This window comes from Panthera pardus, unplaced genomic scaffold (genome assembly GCF_024362965.1).
Source record: "Panthera pardus isolate Hobbes unplaced genomic scaffold, ASM2436296v1 HiC_scaffold_8, whole genome shotgun sequence".
Classification (NCBI taxonomy): Eukaryota; Metazoa; Chordata; class Mammalia; order Carnivora; family Felidae; genus Panthera; species Panthera pardus.
The window spans coordinates 131,522,118-131,547,122 of NW_026527013.1; the positions used below are offsets into that span (position 1 = coordinate 131,522,118).

Consider the following 25,005-nt stretch of genomic DNA (forward strand, 5'->3'; position numbering starts at 1 on the left):
AAAACAGTATAGAGGACAGCAGAGAATCTCTTGCTACAGAGATCAAGGGACTAAGGAACAGTCACGAGGAGCTGAAAAGCGCTTTAAACGAAATGCAAAACAAAATGGAAACGACGACGGCTCGGATTGAAGAGGCAGAGGAGAGAATAGGTGAACTAGAAGATAAAGTTATAGAAAAAGAGGAAGCTGAGAGAAAGAGAGATAAAAAAATCCAGGAGTATGAGGGGAAAATTAGAGAACTAAGTGATACACTAAAAAGAAATAATATACGCATAATTGGTATCCCAGAGGAGGAAGAGAGAGGGAAAGGTGCTGAAGGGGTACTTGAAGAAATAATAGCTGAGAACTTCACTGAACTGGGGAAGGAAAAAGGCATTGAAATCCAAGAGGCACAGAGACTCCCTTCAGACGTAACTTGAATCGATCTTCTGCACGACATATCATAGTGAAACTGGCAAAATACAAGGATAAAGAGAAAATTCTGAAAGCAGCAAGGGGTAAACATGCCCTAACATATAAAGGGAGACCTATAAGACTCGTGACTGATCTCTCTTTGAAACTTGGCAGGCCAGAAAGGATTGGCACGAGATCTTTAATGTGCTGAACAGGAAAAATATGCAGCCGAGAATCCTTTATCCAGCAAGTCTGTCATTTAGAATAGAAGGAGAGATAAAGGTCTTCCCAAACAAACAAAAACTGAAGGAATTTGTCACCACTAAACCAGCCCTACAAGAGATCCTAAGGGGGATCCTGTGAGACAAAGTACCGGAGACATCACTACAAGCATAAATCATACAGACATCACAATGACTCTAAACCCGTATCTTTCTATAATAACACTGAATGTAAATGGATTAAATGCGCCAACCAAAAGACATAGGGTATCAGAATGGATAAAAAAACAAGACCCATCTATTTGCTGTCTACAAGAGACTCATTTTAGATCTGAGGACACCTTTAGATTGAGAGTGAGGGGATGGAGAACTATTTATCATGCTACTGGAAGCCAAAAGAAAGCTGGAGTAGCCATACTTATATCAGACAAACTAGACTTTAAATTAAAGGCTGTAACAAGAGATGAAGAAGGGCATTATATAATAATTACAGGGTCTATCCACCAGGAAGAGCTAACAATTATAAATGTCTATGCGCCAAATACCGGAGCCCCCAAATATATAAAACAATTACTCATAAACGTAAGCAACCTTATTGATAAGAATGTGGTCATTGCAGGGGACTTTAACACTCCACTTACAGAAATGGATAGATCATCTAGACACACGGTCAATAAAGAAACAAGGGCCCTGAATGACACATTGGATCAGATGGACTTGACAGATATATTTAGAACTCTGCATCCCAAAGCAACAGAATATACTTTCTTCTCGAGTGCACATGGAACATTCTCCAGATAGATCATATACTGGGTCACAAAACAGCCCTTCATAAGTTTACAAGAATTGAAATTATACCATGCATACTTTCAGACCACAATGCTATGAAGCTTGAAATCAACCACAGGAAAAAGTCTGGAAAACCTCCAAAAGCATGGAGGTTAAAGAACACCCTAATAAAGAATGAATGGGTCAACCAGGCAATTAGAGAAGAAATTAAAAAATATATGGAAACAAACGAAAATGAAAATACAACAATCCAAACGCTTTGGGATGCAGCGAAGGCAGTCCTGAGAGGAAAATACATTGCAATCCAGGCCTATCTCAAGAAACAAGAAAAATCCCAAATACAAAATCTAACAGCACACCTAAAGGAAATAGAAGCAGAACAACAAAGGAAGCCTAAACCCAGCAGAAGAAGAGAAATAATAAAGATCAGAGCAGAAATAAACAATATAGAATCTAAAAAAAACTGTAGAGCAGATCAATGAAACCAAGAGTTGGTTTTTTGAAAAAATAAACAAAATTGACAAACCTCTAGCCAGGCTTCTCAAAAAGAAAAGGGAGATGACCCAAAGAGATAAAATCATGAATGAAAATGGAATTATTACAACCAATCCCTCAGAGATACAAACAATTCTCAGGGAATACTATGAAAAATTGTATGCCAACAAATTGGACAACCTGGAAGAAATGGACAAATTCCTAAACACCCACACTCTTCCAAAACTCAATCAGGAGGAAATAGAAAGCTTGAACAGACCCATAACCAGTGAAGAAATTGAATCTGTTGTCAAAAATCTCCCAACAAATAAGAGTCCAGGACCAGATGGCTTCCCAGGGGAGTTCTACCAGACATTTAAAGCAGAGATTATACCTATCCTTCTCAAGCTATTCCAAGAAATAGAAAGGAAAGGAAACTTCCAGACTCATTCTATGAAGCCAGTATTACTTTGATTCCTAAACCAGACAGAGACCAAGTAAAAAAAGAGAACGACAGGCCAATATCCCTGATGAATATGGATGCAAAAATTCTCAATAAGATACTAGCAAATCGAATTCAACAGCATATAAAAAGTATTATTCACCATGATCAAGTGGGATTCATTCCTGGGATGCAGGGCTGGTTCAACATTCACAAATCAATCAACGTGATACATCACATTAATAAAAGAAAAGATAAGAACCATATGATCCTGTCAATCGATGCAGAAAAGGCCTTTGACAAAATCCAGCACCCTTTCTTAATAAAAACCCTTGAGAAAGTTGGGATAGAAGGAACATACTTAAACACCATAAAAGCCATTTATGAAAAGCCCACAGCTAACATCATCCTCAATGGGGAAAAACAGAGCTTTTTCCCTGAGATCGGGAACACGACAGGGATGCCCACTCTCACCGCTGTTGTTTAACATAGTGTTGGAAGTTCTAGCATCAGCAATCAGACACCAAAAGGAAATCAAAGGCATCAAAATTGGCAAAGATGAAGTCAAGCTTTCGCTTTTTGCAGATGACATGATATTATACATGGAAAATCCGATAGACTCCACCAAAAGTCTGCTAGAACTGATACATGAATTCAGCAAAGTTGCAGGATACAAAATCAATGTGCAGAAATCAGTTGCATTCTTATACACTAACAATGAAGCAACAGAAAGACAAATGAAGAAACTGATCCCATTCACAATTGCACCACGAAGCATAAAATACCTAGGAATAAATCTAACCAAAGATGTAAAAGATCTGTATGCTGAAAACTATAGAAAGCTTATGCAGGTAATTGAAGAAGATATAAAGAAATGGAAAGACATTCCCTGCTCATGGATTGGAAGAATAAATATTGTCAAAATGTCAATACTACCCAAAGCTATCTACACATTCAATGCAATCCCAATCAAAATTACACCAGCATTCTTCTTGAAACTAGAACAAACAATCCTAAAATTTCTATGGAACCACAAAAGGCCCCGAATAGCCAAAGTAATTTTGAAGAAGAAGACCAAAGCAGGAGGCATCATAATCCCAGACTTTAGCCTCTACTACAAAGCTGTAATCATCAAGACAGCATAGTGTTGGCACAAAAACAGACACATAGACCAATGGAATAGAATAGAAACCCCAGAACTAGACCCACAAACGTATGGCCAACTAATCTTTGGCAAAGCAGGAAAGAACATCCAATGGAAAAAAGACAGTCTCTTTAACAAATGGTGCTGGGAGAACTGGACGGCAACATGCAGAAGGTTGAAACTAGACCACTTTCTCACACCATTCACAAAAATAAACTCAAAATGGATAAAGGACCTGAATGTGAGACAGGAAACCATCAAAACCCTAGAGGAGAAAGCAGGAAAAGACCTCTCTGACCTCAGCCGTAGCAATCTCTTACTTGACACATCCCCAAAGGCAAGGGAATTAAAAGCAAAAATGAATTACTGGGACCTTATGAAGATAAAAAGCTTCTGCACAGCAAAGGAAACAACCAACAAAACTAAAAGGCAACCAATGGAATGGGAAAAGATATTTGCAAATGACATATCGGACAAGGGCTAGTATCCAAAATCTATAAAGAGCTCGCCAAACTCCACAACCGAAAAACAAATAACCCAGTGAAGAAATGGGCAGAAAACATGAATAGACACTTCTCTAAAGAAGACATCCGGATGGCCAACAGGCACATGAAAAGATGCTCAACGTCGCTCTTCATCAGGGAAATACAAATCAAAACCACACTCAGATATCACCTCACGCCAGTCAGAGTGGCCAAAATGAACAAATCAGGAGACTATAGATGCTGGCGAGGATGTGGAGAAATGGGAACCCTCTTGCACTGTTGGTGGGAATGCAAATTGGTGCAGCCACTCTGGAAAGCAGTGTGGAGGTTCCTCAGAACATTAAAAATAGATCTACCCTATGACCCAGCAATAGCACTGCTAGGAATTTACCCAAGGGATACAGGAGTACTGATGCATAGGGGCACTTGTACCCCAATGTTTATAGCAGCACTCTCAACAATAGCCAAATTATGGAAAGAGCCTAAATGTCCATCAACTGATGAATGGATAAAGAAATTGTGGTTTATATACACAATGGAGTACTACATGGCAATGAGAAAGAACGAAATATGGCCCTTTGTAGCAACGTGGATGGAACTGGAGAGTGTGATGCTAAGTGAAATAAGCCATACAGAGAAAGACAGATACCATATGGTTTCACTCTTATGTGGATCCTGAGAAACTTAACAGAAACCCATGGAGGAGGGGAAGGAAAAAAAAAAAAGAGGTTAGAGTGGGAGAGAGCCAAAGCATAAGAGATTGTTAAAAACTGAGAACAAACTGAGGGTTGATGGGGGGTGGGAGGGAGGGGAGGGTGGGTGATGGGTATTGAGGAGGGCACCTTTTGGGATGAGCACTGGGTGTTGTATGGAAACCAATTTGACAATAAATTTCATATATTGAAAAAAAAGAATGATACCAACATTGTATTTAGTAATGTATGCTTATGTATATATCATCTGTATATATAAACATGTTTGTGTTGCTTGGTAAGTGACAACACTGATATAAGGACAGAAGGGAGGAATTAGGAATATTTTGTTATTATAAGCTACTCAAACACTTGTGAAGCAATATACTGTTATTTGAAAGTGGCCTTGGATTAGTTCTAAATTGCCAACTCCAGAGCAACCACCAAAAGAAGTTTTTTTAAAAAGAAGTATAGCACCCTTCGATAGCTCAGCTGGTATAGCAGAGGACTATAGAAAAAATAAAAAACAGAAGTATAACTGATATGCTAAGACAGAAAATGGAATCATTTAAAATGTTCAATGAATACTACAAAAGGCAGAAAAACAGTGGGAGACAAAATCAAGAGCAAAGAACAAGGGCAACAAATAGAAACAGTAAAAATATGGTAGATATTATTCTAATTCTATCAATAATCACTTTGAATACCAGTAGACTAAATGTACGAATAAAGACGGATTGTTAAAGTGGATCCAAAAACACGACCCAACTATATGTTGCTTACAATAAACCCAATTTAAATATAAAGACACATATATATTAAAAGTAAATGAATGGAGAAGTGTATACTATGCTAACATTAATCAAAAGAAAACAGGAGTAGTTATATTAATTTCAGACAGCAAATTTCAAAGTAAGGAAAGTTATAAGGGATAAAGAAAGGCATTGCATCATGGTGAAAGTTGGTCAGTTCTCCAAGAAAACATAGCAGTCTTGGGCATGTATACACCTAACAACAGAGTGTCAGACTTTTAGGGCAGAAACTGATAGAACTGCAAGAGAAACAGATGCCTTCACTATCATACTTGGAAACTACAACATCCCTGCATCATAAATGGACAGATTAGCAGGCAGAATATTAGTAAGGACACAGTTAAACTCAATACCATCAGTTGACTGTATTACAGGAATATATTTCTGGGTTCTCTGTCCTGTTCTATTGATCCATTTGCTTGCTTATTTTATTTTATTTTATTTTGTTTTGTTTTATTTTGTTTTTTGCCAATACCACATTGTCTTGAATACTTAGTTTTATAATAAGTCTTGAAATTGGGTAATAAGTTTAAAGTTGAGGAGTGACAGTCCTCCGTCTTTGTTCTTCTCCTTTAATATTGGGTTGGTTATTCTGGGTCTTTTGCCTCCCTATAGAAACTTCAGCATTAGCTCAAAAAGGAGGAAGGACAATACTATGGGGGGAAAGATAGTCTTTTCAATAAATGGTACTGGAACAACTGACATCTACATGCAAAAAAATGAATCTAGACATAGATCTTAACAACCCTTCACAACAATTAACTCAGAATGGATATAACTCAGACCTAAATATAAAACCCAAAACTAAAAAAACTTCCACAAAACTCCTGAAATGCAAATTCAAACAATGAGATACCACTGCACACCTATCAGAATAGCTAAATCTGGAACACTGTCAACAATAAGTGCAGGTGAGAATATGGAGCAACAAGAACTCTCATTTATTGGTGGTGGGAATGTAAAATGGTTCAGCCTCTTTGAAAGAGTGGCAATTTCTTACAATACTAAATATACTCTGTCCATATTACCAGTAGTCACATACCTTGGTATTTACTCAAAGGAATTGAAAACTTATGTTCACTAAAAAACCTGCAAACAAATGATTATAGCAGCTTTATTCAAATTGCCAAAAGCTGGAAGGAACCAAGATGTCCTTCATTAGGTGAATGGATAAATAAACTGTAGTACATCCATACAATAGAATATTGTTCAGTACTAAAAAGAAATGAGGTTTCAAGCCATGAAACAACATGGAAGAATCTTAAATGCACATTGCTAAGTGAAAGAAGCCATCTGAAAAAGCTACATTTGTGTGATCCCAAAATTATGGAAAAGGCAAAACTATGGAGTCAGTGAAAAGATCAGTGACTGTCAGGGGTTGGGGGATATGGGGCAGAGGCATGCTACACAGAGGACCGAAGAATTTCGGGACAGTGAGAATACTTTGTATGAAACTATAATGATGGATATATGCCATTGTAGTGTATATTTATCCAAACTCATAGAATGTACAATACCAAGAGCGAACCTTAATGTAAACTATGGGCTTTGAGCGATAATGATGTGTCAATGTAGGTTCATCAGTTATAACAAATGTACTGCTCTGGTAGGGGATGTTGATAATGGAGGAGGTCATGTTTGTGTAGGGGTAAGGGGCATATCTCTGTATCCTCCCATTTACTTTAATGCTGAAACTGCTTTAAAAAATAGTCTTGAATAAAAAACTGTTTCTTGTTCCATAAAGTTGCAGGCATCTGTTGACCACTCACGCCCTATTTGATGAGATTTTTAGTGTCCCTTTGTTTTCTTCACGTCATCTTCCATTATGCCTCCTAAGTGCCTGTCAGCTGTACCTTTACTTCCACAGGTTTATGAATGAAAAAAAATATTATGTTTTATATTTAAATCCCATGTCAGTTTATTAACCACTCTGGGCTCTGTTATTGTCTTCCTTTTAATATAGAGTGTCTTTATAATAAAACAAACAAAAAGAGTGGGTAACTTTTACTGTCTGAATTTGAGGTTTTTAGGCTTACAGTTAAACTGAAGCTATTGAGAACAGTGTTTTATGAAAGGGGCAGATGATGATTTGGGCTCTATTATTATTTTTATCATCTCTGGGACAAATTTGTCAGGAACAACATAGGATTGCATGTAGCTTTTATGGATCTTTCATAACCTTTGACTCCAAATCCATGAATCAGCTATACGTCTAATAAAATGAATATGTTATAGGCCAGCAGCTTTGATATAACCTTCACTCAGAAATAGTCTCCTGATGAGTCAGATAATAATTTCCTGCATGTAAAACAGAGATGTGTATTGGAATCCTTCCTTTTCAACTAGTTACTTAATAACTTGATATTCTTTTTTGAGTAGTTTGGCATAGATACCCACTGGCTCTCCAGCTAGAAAGAATATAAAAACAATCTCTTTTGTGTATTTTGGGAACACTGTTTTATTGTCACAAATTAGGAACGGTGTTAGAAGTACTATCTAATTAATGTCAGATAGAATGGCTAATCATCAACCATTGCAAGAGAGTAATCATTTTTAGTAATGAACATCTAGTCTTCATCCAGTTTGTAGTGAACAGGCTTGTAGTGTTCTCCAAATTTTGATGTGTCAGAATTGCTTAGGAAGAATTTTAGGCATACGGTTTCCTTGAACCCATCTACAGAGATTCCCAGTTAGTGGATGTGTTGGAGTAGGACCTGAGGATTTGTGATATAGAAAATCTTCTCAAGTGATGCCAAGGCAAAGTCAGGTTTTGTAACTACTGTATTCAGCATGCCAGCTTGCTCATTATTTACAAATACCTTGTGCAATCAGTTTACATTAGAGGGTCATGAAGGAAGTCACTTGATCCAAATATAAATAACCATTAGAAACACTTTGGTATTTTTTTAATGTCTATAACAGGTGTTTAGTAGCACTTTTTAAATTATTTTTCCATTTTAGAATTATCATAGCCATGCTCTTGATATATATCCTTTGGAAACTTGATTATCCATTTATTTATAAATTGGAATGGTTGCAAACTTGTTTTCCAGGGATAGCTCATCTCTGTTCATGGTTACCTACTGAATCATTTACACTAAATTGAACTTTCTGTTATGCCTCAGTTCATCTCCTTGAAGAACTAATATGTCCTTCTTTTCAGTCACATATTCTTTATGTGTTAGATTCTGCTAACCTAAATTTATATCTAAAATTTTGATCATTAGTGAATATAAATCAAGTTAACTAGCTGTATAAGATAATTACACTCCAGATACCTAGCAAATAATGCTATCTTGATCTCTCTGCCATCTAATATTTATAAAAACTGTGTTAAAATAAATAATAGTCTTGAAGGACTATGTGAAATGTATCATTTCAACCCTTAGTATAATTTATTCTTGGATCAGGTCAGACCAAAAGAGAGCTGAGTAACATTCTGCATAGTTTTGGCCCCTAGAGCATTACTTTTATTAACGTTAGATCACCAGCTTCCATTGACAGAACAAAATCTATACAAAAGTCATTATTATAGTTACTATTATATTCTTACCTATCTAGTATTTAAATTAATGAAAAAAATGGTAAGCACTGAGTCTCTATAACGTTCAAAAGGTAGATGAGAATACATTAATGTCTCTCAGTTTCTGGAATATAATGTTAAGTGTAGAAATTAATTATAGACTCATATTTTATCTTAAAAGCTCACTGAGTTTTATTTTGCCATTATATGCATATCAGTGTGGATTTTACAAATAATGATTCTTATTCTCGTTTAAATTTTCAAATAAAGTTAAAATTCCACAGAGACAAACTGTTTATCCTAGGATTTAAGTACCACCAAGCCCTTAGCATAACTCTCAGAGGTAAGCACAATCCAGTTTAAAAGCAAAGGCATTGTCCTCTTTTAAGAACTCATGGGGGAAAAATTTTTCATGTCCTATAATGATGGAAAGCCAGACTTCTGAGGAACAGCTTTTTGGAATAGACACTATGAACATTGTACTGATTCAGTCTATCCTCTGGAAAGCTTCGAGTCAAATTATCAACCATCTTGAACATATGTTCAGAGCCATTTGACATCTCATAATTCTTTTATTCTAATCTTATATTTGGCTGCATTTAATTTTTCTGCCTTTTTTATTGTTCTGTAATGTATCTTGATCCATTTTATTCCTTATGGAAGCTCCCACTTTAAAACTCCAAATTCCGGGAGGTTCCGGAAGATGGCGGCGTAGGAGGACGCGGGGCTCACAGCGCGTCCTGCCGATCACTTAGATTCCACCTACACCTGCCTAAAGAACCCAGAAAACCGCCAGAGGATTAGCAGAACGGAGTCTCCGGAGCCAAGCGCAGACGAGAGGCCCACGGAAGAGGGTAGGAAGGGCGGCGAGGCGGTGCGCGCTCCACGGACTGGCGGGAGGGAGCCGGGGCGGAGGGGCGGCTCGCCGGCCAAGCAGAGCCCCCGAGTCTGGCTGGCAAAAGGGGAGGGGCCGGACAGACTGTGTTCCGACAGCAAGCGCGACTTAGCGTCTGGGAGGTCATAAGTTAACAGCTCTGCTCGGAAAGCGGGAAGGCTGGAGGACAAAGGGAGGGAGAGCTGCTGAGCCCCCGGACGGCAGAGCTCAGCTTGGCGGGGAACAAAGGCGCTCACCAGCGCCATCTCCCCCGCCCATCCCCCAGCCAAAATCCCAAAGGGAACCAGTTCCTGCCAGGGAACTTGCTCGCGCAGCGCAAACACCCAACTCTGTGCTTCTGCAGAGCCAAACCTCCGGCAGTGGATCTGACTCCCTCCCGCTGCCACAGGGCTCCTCCTGAAGTGGATCACCTAAGGAGAAGCGAGCTAAGCCTGCCCCTCCAGCCCCCGTGCACCTTGCCTACCCACCCCAGCTAATACGCCAGATCCCCAGCAACACAAGCCTGGCAGTGTGCAAGTAGCCCAGACGGGACACGCCACCCCACAGTGAATCCCGCCCCTAGGAGAGGGGAAGAGAAGGCACACACCAGTCTGACTGTGGCCCCAGCAGTGGGCTGGGGGCAGACATCGGGTCGGACTGCGGCCCCGCCCACTAACTCCAGTTATACACCACAGCACAGGGGAAGTGCACTGCAGGTCCTCATCACCCCAGGGACTCTCCAAAATGACCAAACGGAAGAATTCCCCTCAGAAGAATCTCCAGGAAATAACAACAGCTAATGAACTGATCAAAAAGGATTTAAATAATATAACAGAAAGTGAATTTAGAGTAATAGTCATAAAATTAATCGCTGGGCTTGAAAACAGTATACAGGACAGCAGAGAATCTCTTGCCACAAAGATCGAGGGACTAAGGAACAGTCACGAGGAGTTGAAAAACGCTTTAAACGAATTGCAAAACAAAATGGAATCCACGATGGCTCGGCTTGAAGAGGCAGAGGAGAGAATAGGTGAACTAGAAGATAAAGTTATGGAGAAAGAGGAAGCTGAAAGAAAGAGAGATAAAAAAATCCAGGAGTATGAAGGGAAAATTAGAGAACTAAGTGATACACTAAAAAAAAATAATATACGCATAATTGGTATCCCAGAGGAGGAAGAGAGAGGGAAGGGTGCTGAAGGGGTACTTGAACAAATTATAGCTGAGAACTTTCCTGAACTGGGGAAGGAAAAAGGCATTGAAATCCAAGAGGCACAGAGAACTCCCTTCAGACGTAACTTGAATCGATCTTCTGCACGACATATCATAGTGAAACTGGCAAAATACAAGGATAAAGAGAAAATTCTGAAAGCAGCAAGGGATAAACGTGCCCTCACATATAAAGGGAGACCTATAAGACTCGTGACTGATCTCTCCTTTGAAACTTGGCAGGCCAGAAAGGCTTGGCACGATATCTACAGTGTGCTAAACAGAAAAAATATGCAGCCGAGAATCCTTTATCCAGCAAGTCTGTCATTTAGAATAGAAGGAGAGATAAAGGTCTTCCCAAACAAACAAAAACTGAAGGAATTTGTCACCACGAAACCAGCCCTACAAGAGATCCTAAGGGGGATCCTGTGAGACAAAGTACCGGAGACATCACTACAAGCATAAAACATACAGACACCACAATGACTCTAAACCCATATCTTTCTATAATAACACTGAATGTAAATGGATTAAATGCGCCAACTAAAAGACATAGGGTATCAGAATGGATAAAAAAACAGGACCCATCTATTTGCTGTCTACAAGAGACTCATTTTAGATCTGAGGACACCTTTAGATTGAGAGTGAGGGGATGGAGAACTATTTATCATGCTCCTGGAAGCCAAAAGAAAGCTGGAGTAGCCATACTTATATCAGACAAACTAGACTTTAAATTAAAGGCTGTAACAAGAGATGAAGAAGGGCATTATATAATAATCACAGGGTCTATCCACCAGGAAGAGCTAACTATTATAAATGTCTATGCGCCAAATACCCGAGCCCCCAGATATATAAAACAATTACTCATAAACGTAAGCAACCTTATTGATAAGAATGTGGTCATTGCAGGGGACTTTAACACCCCACTTACAGAAATGGATAGATCATCTAGACACACAGTCAATAAAGAAACAAGGGCCCTGAATGATACACTGGATCAGATGGACTTGACAGATATATTTAGAACTCTGCATCCCAAAGCAACAGAATATACTTTCTTCTCGAGTGCACATGGAACATTCTCCAAGATAGATCATATACTGGGTCACAAAACAGCCCTTCATAAGTTTACAAGAATTGAAATTATACCATGCATACTTTCAGACCACAATGCTATGAAGCTTGAAATCAACCACAGGAAAAAGTCTGGAAAACCTCCAAAAGCATGGAGGTTAAAGAACACCCTACTAACGAATGAGTGGGTCAACCAGGCAATTAGAGAAGAAATTAAAACATATATGGAAACAAACGAAAATGAAAATACAACAATCCAAACTCTTTGGGATGCAGCGAAGGCAGTCCTGAGAGGAAAATACATTGCAATCCAGGCCTATCTCAAGAAACAAGAAAAATCCCAAATACAAAATCTAACAGCACACCTAAAGGAAATAGAAGCAGAACAGCAAAGGCAGCCTAAACCCAGCAGAAGAAGAGAAATCATAAAGATCAGAGCAGAAATAAACAATATAGAATCTAAAAAAACTGTAGAGCAGATCAACGAAACCAAGAGTTGGTTTTTTGAAAAAATAAACAAAATTGACAAACCTCTAGCCAGGCTTCTCAAAAAGAAAAGGGAGATGACCCAAATAGATAAAATCATGAATGAAAATGGAATGATTACAACCAATCCCTCAGAGATACAAACAATTATCAGGGAATACTATGAAAAATTATATGCCAGCAAATTGGACAACCTGGAAGAAATGGACAAATTTCTAAACACCCACACTCTTCCAAAACTCAATCAGGAGGAAATAGAAAGCTTGAACAGACCCATAACCAGCGAAGAAATTGAATCGGTTATCAAAAATCTCCCAACAAATAAGAGTCCAGGACCAGATGGCTTCCCAGGGGAGTTCTACCAGACATTTAAAGCAGAGATAATACCTATCCTTCTCAAGCTATTCCAAGAAATAGAAAGGGAAGGAAAACTTCCAGACTCATTCTATGAAGCCAGTATTACTTTGATTCCTAAACCAGACAGAGACCCAGTAAAAAAAGAGAACTACAGGCCAATATCCCTGATGAATATGGATGCAAAAATTCTTAATAAGATACTAGCAAATCGAATCCAACAGCATATAAAAAGAATTATTCACCATGATCAAGTGGGATTCATTCCTGGGATGCAGGGCTGGTTCAACATTCGCAAATCGATCAACGTGATACATCACATTAACAAAAAAAAAGAGAAGAACCATATGATCCTGTCAATCGATGCAGAAAAGGCCTTTGACAAAATCCAGCACCCTTTCTTAATAAAAACCCTTGAGAAAGTCGGGATAGAAGGAACATACTTAAAGATCATAAAGGCCATTTATGAAAAGCCCACAGCTAACATCATCCTCAACGGGGAAAAACTGAGAGCTTTTTCCCTGAGATCAGGAACACGACAGGGATGCCCACTGTCACCGCTGCTGTTTAATATAGTGCTGGAAGTTCTAGCATCAGCAATCAGACACCAAAAGGAAATCAAAGGCATCAAAATTGGCAAAGATGAAGTCAAGCTTTCGCTTTTTGCAGATGACATGATATTATACATGGAAAATCCGATAGACTCCACCAAAAGTCTGCTAGAACTGATACATGAATTCAGCAAAGTTGCAGGATACAAAATCAATGTGCAGAAATCAGTTGCATTCTTATACACTAACAATGAAGCAACAGAAAGACAAATGAAGAAACTGATCCCATTCACAATTGCACCACGAAGCATAAAATACCTAGGAATAAATCTAACCAAAGATGTAAAAGATCTGTATGCTGAAAACTATAGAAAGCTTATGCAGGTAATTGAAGAAGATATAAAGAAATGGAAAGACATTCCCTGCTCATGGATTGGAAGAATAAATATTGTCAAAATGTCAATACTACCCAAAGCTATCTACACATTCAATGCAATCCCAATCAAAATTGCACCAGCATTCTTCTCGAAACTAGAACAAGCAATCCTAAAATTCATATGGAACCACAAAAGGCCCCGAATAGCCAAAGTAATTTTGAAGAAGAAGACCAAAGCAGGAGGCATCACAATCCCAGACTTTAGCCTCTACTACAAAGCTGTCATCATCAAGACAGCATGGTATTGGCATAAAAACAGACACATAGACCAATGGAATAGAATAGAAACCCCAGAACTAGATCCACAAACGTATGGCCAACTCATCTTTGACAAAGCAGGAAAGAACATCCAATGGAAAAAAGACAGTCTCTTTAACAAATGGTGCTGGGAGAACTGGACAGCAACATGCAGAAGGTTGAAACTAGACCACTTTCTCACACCATTCACAAAAATAAACTCAAAATGGATAAAGGACCTGAATGTGAGACAGGAAACCATCAAAACCTTAGAGGAGAAAGCAGGAAAAGACCTCTCTGACCTCAGCCGTAGCAATCTCTTACTCGGCACATCCCCAAAGGCAAGGGAATTAAAAGCAAAAGTGAATTACTGGGACCTTATGAAGATAAAAAGCTTCTGCACAGCAAAGGAAACAACCAACAAAACTAAAAGGCAACCAACGGAATGGGAAAAGATATTTGCAAATGACACATCGGACAAGGGGCTAGTATCCAAAATCTATAAAGAGCTCATCAAACTCCACACCCGAAAAACAAATAACCCAGTGAAGAAATGGGCAGAAAACATGAATAGACACTTCTCTAAAGAAGACATCCGGATGGCCAACAGGCACATGAAAAGATGTTCAACGTCGCTCCTTATCAGGGAAATACAAATCAAAACCACACTCAGATACCACCTCACGCCAGTCAGAGTGGCCAAAATGAAGAAATCAGGAGACTATAGATGCTGGAGAGGATGTGGAGAAACAGGAACCCTCTTGCACTGTTGGTGGGAATGCAAATTGGTGCAGCCGCTCTGGAAAGCAGTGTGGAGGTTCCTCAGAAAATTAAAAATAGACCTACCTTATGACCCAGCAATAGCACTGCTAGGAATTTACCCAAGGGATACAGGAGTACTGATGCATAGGGGCACCTGTACCCCAATGTTTATAGCGGCACTCTCAACAATAGCCAAATTATGGAAAGAGCCTAAATGTCCATCAACTGATGAATGGATAAAGAAATTGTGGTTTATATACACAATGGAATACTACGTGGCAATGAGAAAAAATGAAATATGGCCTTTTGTAGCAACATGGATGGAACTGGAGAGTGTGATGCTAAGTGAAATAAGCCATACAGAGAAAGACAGATACCATATGGTTTCACTCTTATGTGGATCCTGAGAAACATAACAGAAACCCATGGGGGAGGGGAAGGAAAAAAAAAAAAAAAAAAAGAGGTTAGAGTGGGAGAGAGCCAAAGCATAAGAGACTGTTAAAAACTGAGAACAAACTGAGGGTTGATGGGGGGTGGGAGGGAGGGCAGGGTGGGAGGGAGGGCAGGGTGGGTGATGGGTATTGAGGAGGGCACCTTTTGGGATGAGCACTGGGTGTTGTATGGAAACCAATTTGACAGTAAATTTCATATATTAAAAAATAAAAAAAAATAATTTTCAAAAAAAAAATAAAAAATAAAAATAAAACTCCAAATTCCATTATCCTACTTTCAGACTACAAACATTTATACTGCCATCACTTAATCTCCTATTATATCTGCTCTTTGACCTCATGGAATGCTTTATTTTATTTACTTGCTACTTTGTAGATTCATTTCCTATTTTGGTAAAGTGACATCAAGATCTCTTATCACCCAAGCCTGAGACCTGGGAACAATCTTAAGTGTCTCTCTCCAAAGTCCCTTACCTCCAAATGTCATTAAATTCTTTCATTTCCACCTCTTTAAAATCTTGAGAACTTGTCTTTTCCCTCCTCACAACATTTCTTCCCTGTGCTATTACAGTAGTCTCCTAATTTGGGTCTATTACTTCAAGTCATCTTCACCAATTCTTTTCCATACTGTTACCAGAGTTACTTTTTCAAAGCATGAATCATCGTAAATCATATTTATCGACTTAGAATTCCTCAGTCTTCCCACTGTCTGCAGGACAAAGCCTAACTTTCAGCATGCCATACACAGCCCCTCATGATTGATCTCTAACTATTTCCCCCTAAATGCTGTGAAACCCTCTACTTCAGCGTGGCTAAGTATTTCATTGTTCCAAGGGTAGCATACTACTCCTTAGCTTTGGCCTTTTGTATATGCATAACTTTTCTCTGGAATAGCCTCCCTGATTCCTCTACAACCACAGTTCTACGTGGTGAATTTTTAATTCTTTGTTAGTGCCATTTATACTAACAAAGCCTGTACTCTCCTGACATTTATATCTTCAGCACCTAATAAAATTTCTTTCTTCCTCTCTAGCCTCCTATCTGTCCTGTTGCTCTCTTTTGTGCCCATGTTTCAACCATACAGGATTTCTGGTCCTTGTCCTCTTCTTCTCCCATGTAACACTTTCATATATGGTATTTCTCTTGATTGTAATGTTTTCTTGCTCTTCTTTTCACCTCTACTGTTCATACTTTTTTTTCCCAGATATGCACCTCTGTCATGATAAGCAAAGACCTCCATGTGACCAAATCAAATGGAAACTTTTCTGCCCTCATCATGATCTCCTAGAAATATTTAATAAAATATGTAATTTTATTAAACTTCTTTATCTTTTTTTCTGAAAAAAAATATATACTCTTTTTTCCTCCTACCTCATGGGCCATTTCTCTTGACTTCTTTTTCTGGTTCTGTCTTTACCCCAAAATCTATTTGCTGGAATTTTCTAGGACTGAGTGCTTGGTCCCATTTTCCTCTCTTATTATGGTTTCTCATAGGTTATTTCAGCAATGTTCACGACTTAAAGTACCAGATGAGGATCTTCATCCATAAGTATCTATTCTAAGATCCAAAGTTAAAAGTATAGTATCTTACATGTCATCTGCACTTGGATGTTTTAGACATACTCAAAGTTAACATGGTCAAAAACAGTTATTTAGTTCTCTTTTCCAGAAAACCTGATATCCCTGACTTTCTTCACTCAACAAATGAAATCATCATCCACCCAATTACTAAAGCAGAACCCTAGAAATTTCATTGTTCTAATGCCAAAGGTATTTCAAATTCATCTAATTCTCTCCATCTCATTTTCTATGGTCTTTCCTCGATTTCTTTAACATCCTCCATATTGGCCTTCCTGTTCTCCTCTTGGCTTCCTCCTCTCCATTCTCCATGCAAAAACTGAAGTTACCTTCTTAAAACCCAAGTCATATTATGTCACTCCTATTTTAATAAGGCCTACAGTAGTTCCCCAATGAGAGTAAAATATGCATTTTTTTAACCATGATCTTTGTAGGGATATAACCTCTCCAGTTTCATCCAATTCCACTCTTTCCATCACTTGCTCACTAGACTAATAATGCTCATGTTTTCTCAGTTCCTGGAGCAGACCCATGTATTCCCTGCCTCAGGGTCTTTGCCTTTGCTACTCCTATGCCAGGAACTTCCCTTCTCCAAACATAAAAATGTTTAGATATTTATTCCTCAGTTCACAGCTTGGATTTTGCTCTTTTGAGAATACTCTTCTGACCTCGTTTAGCAGATCTAGATTTCCTTGTAATTTGTTTATTCACTACCTATCACTTCTTATAGTTGCCAACTTGTAATTTATTTGCTTACATGTTATGTCTTCCTCACAAAGTTTTAAGCTCCGTGAAGACAGTGGTTGCTTCAATATTGCATCTCCAATTCTAGCATGGTACCAGAGTAAGTACTTAATAAATATTTGTTAAATGAGTGACACTCTCAACTTAAACATCATTTCTTCCAAGAAGCCTATGATTCTTGCAGCCATAGTAGATCTACTCATTATATGGCCTGTAGCCCTCTCTACTTCCTCATAATAGTTTACTTTTTTATAATTACTGTTTATCTTCCATGTTAGATGGTAATGATATGGGCCTTATATGTTCGTTTTACTGTGTTATCCCCAGCACCTTGCACAGTGGCTGCAGTATGGCAAATGTTTCATAAATGTTTGAGTAGTAAAGGGATATTTGGTACACCTTAGAAGCTTATTAATTTTTTTGTTGTCTGAATGAATTGATTGAATAAAAATTGGTAATGGTGACTTAGAGACTTTTTTTAAATGGTAGAAATGTTAAGTGTTAACAAGATCTCACATTGAGTTGGAGCTTAGAGAAGATTGTGATTCGATCCTTATGACCCAGATAATGTTTTCTCTGTCTCTAAAAACAGACACAATCATATCAATCTAAAAGAAGTGTTTGGTAATTTACATAAAATAAGAGCATTGGCTCAGATAGAGTAAGAAGTGATGAAGAATATGCCTTATTAAGCAAAAACTCTTTGTTAGTACCAAGTCAAAAGAACATACAAAGCTCAGCCATGTTGACAATTGATTCCCTTTGAAAGGCAGAATATTAGATCTAAACCATTCATCATGAACAGAAAATACAAACTGAAAAATAAAAATTATCACAACAAAAAATAACAACATGGAAAAATAAAGTCCTAGAGCAAGAAACTTCAAAACATGTTCTGCTGCTAAAATGGTGTGGGAAGTGGGAGCAGGGAAATAGTTCCCCAGTGAAACAAGTGCAAGAAACACTGGATTGAACAAAATCATAACTATGTCTTTCCTGAGAATTTTTCAAAGCTTCTAATATACTATAGTGCCTTAGGGCCTATCAATGGAAGTGCATGGAATGATTTTTTTTTCCTCCTAGATCTATTTGGCCATCAAATCATTTTTGCACAAAATATCTAGTGGAATTGATCTGGAAAGAATTAGTCTTAGTACTGAAAGCAACCTTCCGTTAGCAGAGATTTAGTTCAGTTTTATTAGAAGACAACTGAAATAGTCCTTCTTAGATTATTAAAAGGGGATTTTCTCAACTAGGCAATTATTTGAATGTATTGCCTGTGATTATTCAGGAATAGATACTGATGTTTCTGTATGTGAAGAGAATGCAAGTCATTCTATTAAGGAGAGGGAGTGTAGAGGGATAATGGATTGTTGGGAAGAAAGGTGAGAATCGTGAAAACAGTGTACAGATATACCTTAAATGCTTAATAAAAGAGTGGGGCAATCAAAACTGTAATAATCTTCATCCAATCTTTGACAGAGCCTAATTCATACATTTCAAAGTCATTAAAGAGTTCAATATAAGGTAAGTTAATGGAGACTTCATGATCTGTTGACCTTATTACATCATTAAAAGATCAAATTTTGGCCTGAAAATAGCAGATTCCTTCTCAATGATTCACATTACCCAGAAGTCTAGGGTTTACTGGAATTCTTAATAAAAATTACAAATCTCTTTGCAATAAATTTCAAATACTGGTTCTTGATAACTTTAAGTACAGTTTGCCATTAAACTTGCCCATTATCTATCAATTATTGCTTACCTTTTATTTTGTTTTGATTTTAATCTTTTTCCTTCATCTTTCTAAGTAGTATAGAACCTCCACTCTCAGTTCATTCATCATCACCCAAGAAGTTGATTTTAGTTTTTGGCATAAAAAGCCCATATGGTGTCCTTAAGTGTTGCTTATTTACCCTGAGAGTGCTTCATTGTGTGGCTTTCTCAGATAGGACTCAGCACTCATCAGATAACGAATCCTTCTTCTCAAAGAAATTGGCTTTCTCATCTCAAACCAGTTTGTAAACTCCCTTTCCCTTTATTTCACTGCTTTTTCCCCCTTTCAAAGCCTTGAAAAAAGTAGAAAAAAGAATAAATATTTCTTTCTTCCTTGTAACTGTATTTTTTAAAGATAACAGCATTTTTTTCTACATAAAGTGATACATGCTCTTCTTAAACAGATTCAACAATATAGAGAAACACAAAGAGACAATTCATCCAGAATTTTATCACCTTGAAATGACCAGTGTTACATCTGGGAAGGATTTCCCCAGATATATCTGTCTATGTATACACAGAAGGAAAGAGAAAGGGAGCCAAATATAATTTTATAATAATTGAATGATAGTCTACATGTTTTAAAAATAAAAAGTATTAATGTTTAATTCTATTTGAATGTAACAGAACAAGAAACAAGCAGAACTGAAGGAATTATTAAACTTGAGACAAATGTTTCTTTTTGCCAGAGTATTTTCAATTATTTAAAATAGAAGAAAATAATAAGGAAAAATATGTAAGTATGAAGCATTTTAAATTCCATGTCTACCCTTGGTCTGGATAGCTCTCCATGAAAGATGGAGAGGTGAATTCTTTTATACTTGCTTCGCCTCCTATTCCTTTCTCCTGAGTGTTGTCCATCTTACTACATCAGTGTCATACTTGACACCTGTGCTGAGTATAGCACTGTATAATACTGTTGTGTCTTTTTTCAGAACATACAGACTGGTCTTGGTTTATCCCATTCATAATGTGTTGCTTTCTTTCTTCTACTCCTTCCTTCCATATTTCCTTATGCCTTAATAAATTACTGCTATTACAATCTAATTCCTTATATGTGGGGGGCTGTGATGTATTACTGGTGTCCTTATAAGAAGCCATCAGGACACAGACAATACAGATTGAGGACATAGAAAGAAGTCAGCCCTCTGCCAACCAAGGGAAAGAAGCCTCAGAAGAAACCAAACATGCTGACACTTTGATCTTAGACTTCTAGGCTTCAGAACTGTGAGAAAATGAATTTCTGTTGTTTAAGCCACCCTATCTGTGGTATTTTGTTATGGCAGCCTGAGCAATACAGGTAATACACTATCAACCTATCTTACCACTGATGATGTGAACCATGATTTTTTACCCCAGGTAGTTTTTTTTTTTTCTAGTTTCTCTGTAGTAAATTGCTTTTTCCTTCTCTGTTCTTTTGAAGGAAGTTACTAAGTGTAGCCCACACAGGAGGGGTCAGGAGTGGATTGAGGGAGAGTTTGGCTCCACCTTCTGGGTAGAAAGTACCATTTGGAATTCTGTAAGAAAGATTTATTTGTCTTTTCTCCTCATTTATTTATTTATTCACTTGTTTAGTTATATCAATATTAACTCATGTCTTTTTATTTTATACTTTGGGTTATAATCCAGTACAAATTTATTCATTTTTTTTTTTGCTCAAATTGTTATGGCTTTGGCCACAGGGAACTCTTTCAGCTCACCTTATATCCTTTTGACATGTATCCATAGTTGTGTTTTTAATTTTTTAGCACTTTTTCTTTTTCTGTCATTACATGATGCCCAGGGTCAACTTGTACTTTTCCTGCCCCAACTCTAGAATTAGTCAGTTTTCCAAGGAGCCCTGCGTCATTTTATAGGAGAAACTAAGATTGGGTGCTAGATGGAACAAGTTATTTTAAATACAGTCTTGTAGAACTTTTATAAAGGTGTTCTCCATGCATCAATTACCATTTCTTTGTTGAATTTGTTCTCAATCATTCAGGGAAGGCCTGTTTTTCTCTCCTTGATGTAAAGGGCAAACTTTCTTGGTATTTTGTGTTTCTTTCTTATTTACTGGAACACAAGGTCTGTAAGAAGCTCTGCAAGAAAGAAGGGAGGTTTCACAATCAAATAATTTTGAATGTGTAGGGTATCACACAGCTTCTGGAAATTTGGCATTCTACACAGATGAATAACTAAGAGTTTCTCAAAATGTTTGTGTGGTAAAAGAATTCAGTTAACCTAGTTTAACCCAATTTTTTCCAAGTTTATTTGACCATAGATACCACCTTTTTTGGAATATGTGTTGGCATCTTATAGGATTTGTGTTCCTTGGAATTCACTTGGGACAGGCCAAACATAATACTATGACTTGGAAGCCCCTGTAGCTATGCTGTACAGTACTTGAAAGAAGTGTTTTCTTTTAAATGCACCAAGGCTAGAATGAAAATAATCCTTCTAAAGTGCTATGATTGAATGGCCTTTTCATGAGAGTGCTACATCTGTTTCTTTCATTTCCTTGAGCACCAATCCCTCCCGCTCTGCTGAGCTCAGGCTAAATATAGGCTCTCTATCCAGTATGGTGCATGTGGGGTTGAGAATAATTTTCTCATCTGTCTCACCCAGATCATTTCTCCATAGCTCTGACAACATGATTTCCAAGTGCTATTTTCCTTATAGACCTCTAAGAGATCTGTTCTGAGAGAGAGTATACCATAACTATAAAGTTAAAGAAAAATGATGGATAATTTTTATAAATTCACTGAAATTAGGACCATAAAGTCAATAAAATCTTGATCGATAAAAATGCAACTGATTAGAAAAACCAATTACCCAGAATTCTTTCCCTGCAATAGTTAGAGGAGTTAGAGAGAAGACAGCAAAATAAATTGATATCAGAAAAATTGGCTTCAATTTAACTTTTAGTTCAAATACATACTAATTAAAGACTTTTCCTATAGAACAGTGACATAAAATTAGAATAGAACCATTTTTTATTAATGATAATATAATAAACAACATTTCAAGTTACTGTTTTTCAGTTTGTAATTAATAAATATCTTGTATGAGATACTTTGAGGCTATGTAAATATCCTGTTCCCCATTAAATTTTTACCCCCTAGTTTTAGCATCCATTGACGATTTTTGCCTGACTCAATTATTGTGTTGATGGTTGCCAAATGATTTTCTATCATTCCTTTTTCATTTAATGGCTGGCATTCTATGATAAGAAAGAGCATTTCTTTCATATTTTTTAATTGATTGATTAATATCAGCATATACTCATGGATTCTTATTTAATGGGTTTTAACTTGTTAAGGCAATTATTTTGATGCTTTAATTGTCCCAGATTTAATTAGTGGGACACTTTTAAGCTGACTCTTATGATCTTTTGACATGTTTCCATTCTTATTTAAGTACTTTATTACTGTCCTGCACTGTAAGATGTTTCACTTATTGGCTTCATAGTTTGTATTGTGGAACTTCTTGGCCTTTGCTGTCCCTTTATGATACCCTTTGTCTCTACAAGGACATCATAATGCTTAGTTAACTTTATCTTCACCGGCTTCTGGATCCTCCTTTGTGCTTCCAGTATCCCTGCTTGGATGTGTTCTGTATCATCTATTTTGAAGCCTATCAGTTATTATCTTTGCTTTCTTAAATCTACCATGGCATGGGATTCTGTATGATGCTGCACCCTTTGGGCCTTTATTAAGTAGTGGTTGATTGATGGTCATATACAGAAAAGCTTGCTGCATTGTAAACCTCAAGAAGAATAGCAGGCTAAAAAATGACTTAACCTTTCCAATTGTTAGCACCACAAGGACCTGCAGGGCACATGATTTTGGATGAGGATCCTAGGATCATTAATTGTCAGAGTAGGACACCTGTAGTTGAGGAAAATGTATTTGTACTTGCTGAACACAAGAGTAATGTAGCAAAAAAGTATTTACCATTGAAATATAGCTTAATCAAGCATTTTGTATTTACTCTTATACTCTATTTATATTTGATATCACTGCTGTTCCTCCCACCTGCCATTCCCACTTGGATAGCCTCCCTTCTCATTATCCTCATTTTGTTCAGTCATCCTTTGACTCAAAGTTGGCCAGAATTCAGTGGGTAGTGGTTTCTATCTTCAGGCAAGAGAATGAAGAGAAAAGAGGAAGAAAAGACAAAAATAATAGAGAACATGTTTAAAGGGTGTGAGGCTATGCACCTAAGCACCTACAGTTGCTGCTTAGCAAGCAATATTGGTGCAAGAAAGGAAAGATGTGTTTGGGATTGGCAACACTAAAGATGGTCTGGTGTTAGACTCATAGAGATAATATTGTTGGCACTTTCTTCGTTTTCTCTCCAATGCTGTAGGTTCATTACCAAAATAAAATACCTTTCATGTAATTCTGGGCATTCTTCAAAACAAAGCAGGGCAAGGTATATTTTAATGTAAAGTGTACAGATACTGGAATTTGTAGAAGTTGCTATTTCCACTCATTGGCTTTGAGACGTTGAGCAAGACCATGAACATCAGTTTCTTCATGTTAAAATGGCAATAATAATATCTATTGTATTATATTATTGTAAGGCCTAGAGACTATATGTGCACAAAGCTTAGAGTAGAATGCTAACACATAGTAGGTGCTTAACAAATACTGCTGCTAGATTAGCAGATCCTAGAATTCCATGCCAGTAAGAATCCTCTAAGGGTATTATTTTTAAAACAAAATGAGACAAACAGGCCTCCAACCTTTTCCTTGAAGATTCTTAGTCATTCTGGGAAGAGAGCTGGAAATATCTTCTTTTCTTTTTAAAAATTCTTTTAATGAATACTTGAGGCTATCATCAGTGAAGGTGAGCAAACCTATAACAATAGCCAGTGCAGCATGCGCCTATCGAAGAGGAGGTTGCCAGGACCGATGAAACCAATACCCATATGATTATACTGCCCATGGTCTACTTCTCACCCATAGTTTTTCTAAGCTCCTGTCCTCTTTCTATTCCACTGCCCACTTCATATGTTGTACATGCCTTTGAAACTGGAATATCCAAATTGAACTTGGGCTTTCCTTTATCATTTACCTTTCAAAGAAGGAAACTCCTCTTTGTTTCCGTTTTTGGGAAGAAGCACAGCCATCTTTCTAGTTTTCTAACTGATATGAGAGGGACATCTTCCATTCCTGCTCCATCTCTTCCAAAATGATCTCCTGCCTTCAGTCTTACTCTCTCTCTCCCTGTGACCCTCTCCTCACTTTGTGCATATGCTTTCACTGTCTCTAAAGTAAATTTTTAATAGAATAAAATAAAATAAAATAAAATAAAATAAAATAAAATAAAATAAAATAAAATAAAAATAAGATACAAAACTAGCCATGTTTGGAAATTTTTATTACAAACTTGAGAATAAAATTCAAAGTCCTCATGGAGGCATTTGAGGTCTTTTATGATCTGACCTTAGGCTGTCTCTTTTAGGCTCACCTTCTACAATATTCCTTCCTTTCCCTTCTCTCCAAATAAACCATAT

The 25,005-nt window shown here is 37.4% G+C and overlaps 1 long non-coding RNA gene across 2 annotated transcripts in view; it reads right to left on the reverse strand.

Annotated features, from left to right (window-relative positions):
- The window catches only part of LOC109248406 (uncharacterized), a 123,267-nt gene that overhangs the window by 49,254 nt on the left and 49,008 nt on the right, over positions 1–25,005 (reverse strand). Inside the window, exon 2 of one of the 2 annotated variants that reach the window (XR_008420627.1) lies at positions 21,092–21,583. The exons of the other annotated variant lie outside the window; for it this stretch is intronic. This is a non-coding gene — a long non-coding RNA (uncharacterized LOC109248406). Of the gene's footprint in view, positions 1–21,091; positions 21,584–25,005 lie in introns of those variants that run through there. 2 annotated transcript variants of the gene reach the window in all.